Source organism: Panulirus ornatus, chromosome 54 (genome assembly GCF_036320965.1).
Source record: "Panulirus ornatus isolate Po-2019 chromosome 54, ASM3632096v1, whole genome shotgun sequence".
Classification (NCBI taxonomy): domain Eukaryota; kingdom Metazoa; phylum Arthropoda; class Malacostraca; order Decapoda; family Palinuridae; genus Panulirus; species Panulirus ornatus.
This window is the reverse complement of record NC_092277.1, coordinates 8,577,199-8,578,895: the sequence shown is the minus strand read 5'-3', so window position 1 is coordinate 8,578,895 and position 1,697 is coordinate 8,577,199.

Below are 1,697 nucleotides of genomic sequence, written 5' to 3'. Positions count from 1 at the left end.
TGCTAGGGTAATCATATTGCCATGATGGCTATATTGTAGGTACGATATTGCCATGATGGCTATATTGTTTATTTACCATAGTAACATGATGGCTTATTTTGTATTTTTTTTTTTTTTAATTTCATAGTAGTATATATTGTCAAGTTAGCTATATCGTTGTGATGTTGTTTTTTTTCTGTTGATTATTGCCATGATGGCTATACTAACATTCTAGAATTTGGCATGTTGATATATACGTCTCAGCAGTCAAACTTCATGTTGTGGCTTCTTTTGGGTATTTTCTATCTTGAATTTTTTTTCCCAGGGCGGGCTACAATTTCAACTTTTACTATATTTTCTTGGTGGGCTAATTAAACGGGGTTCGACATTGGCCCCGTGGCTGTATTGTAATTCTAAATTTTGAAATTTTGTTTCGCTAAAATTATTTTTTGGGTCGTTTTATAAAAAAAGTTGATGGCTTTTTTGTTTGATTAATTTTGTCGTTGGGTTTTATGTTTGTCACTCCCTAAAATTTTATTGTTGTGATTTTATGTTTCTTTTGATAAACAGATATTTTTATGGCGGTTTTTTTTGGGTTATTGTAAGTGAAAGTGTTTTTGGTTTTCATTCATTTTTGTCACTTATACTGTCAGGGTTTTTTTAAACTGTGATATTGTTTATGTAACCGGTTGATTTTATGATCTTTAAGGGTCTATGATTATGGTAATTTATTTTGAAATCCCGATGATATTTTCATTTTGGAATAATTTTTTTTCATGTCAAACAAAAAAATTTCATGACATCTAAAATTGTTTTTGGCGGGGTAAGTTTATGATTTTTTTAAAAATTTTTTTTTGGTCAAAGGCTGTAAGGGGTCTTATTTAATTAATGATTTTATCCTGTTTTGGTTCCCATTTTTAAATGGGCCCTTTGTTTTTCCTGCCGGCCATTGGGTTGTTTTGAAAAAAGGGGGGGACTATTTGTCACTTTTTATCTATATTTTCATTTTTAGTTATACTGTTATATGTGGTTTTGGATTTGATATTTCTTTATTGCTTTTTTGGGATGTTTGTCACACCCCCAAGTTATTTGTTTTCCCCTGTGGTTTACTTTGTTGTGGGTTTAAATTTGGTTTGCCCCCCCCTTTTATTTATGGTAAGGGCCAGTTTATCATGGGGACAGGGTTGACATAGTGGCTATATTTTCATGATTTTTAAATTTTATTTCTTTTTGTAAGTTTTTTATAAAGTGACTAATGACAGGGTTTTGATGATTTGTATCTGGCCCCAATTTTATAAAGGGTGGCTAAAACTATGATGGTGGCTTATTCTGTTTCCCGTATTTTTCAATTTTTTGCTCTTTTGAAAATATGGTTTTGGGTTTGTCGGGTGTGGGTTTATAGTGCCCTGGGGAAACTCATTTTTCTTAATGGGCAGTTTTGTCTTTTTGGGCCCAAAACACCGTTTTTTCCGCTTTTCTTTTCCCAATTTAAAGTTACTTTGCTATAATGTATTTATCGTCACCTGTATTTTGGGCCCAAGGTAAAATTTTTTAAAGGGGTTTGATATTTTGTCATTTACTTAACTCTTGCATATTTGTCAAAAGGAAAATATTATTTTGAAAATTAAATTTTTTTTGGGGTTGACTTTAATTGTCTTTAGCGCCCTTAATTTTTTTTTATGACAAAATGCCCCCGGTGGCCCCCCCCCTAAACCCCC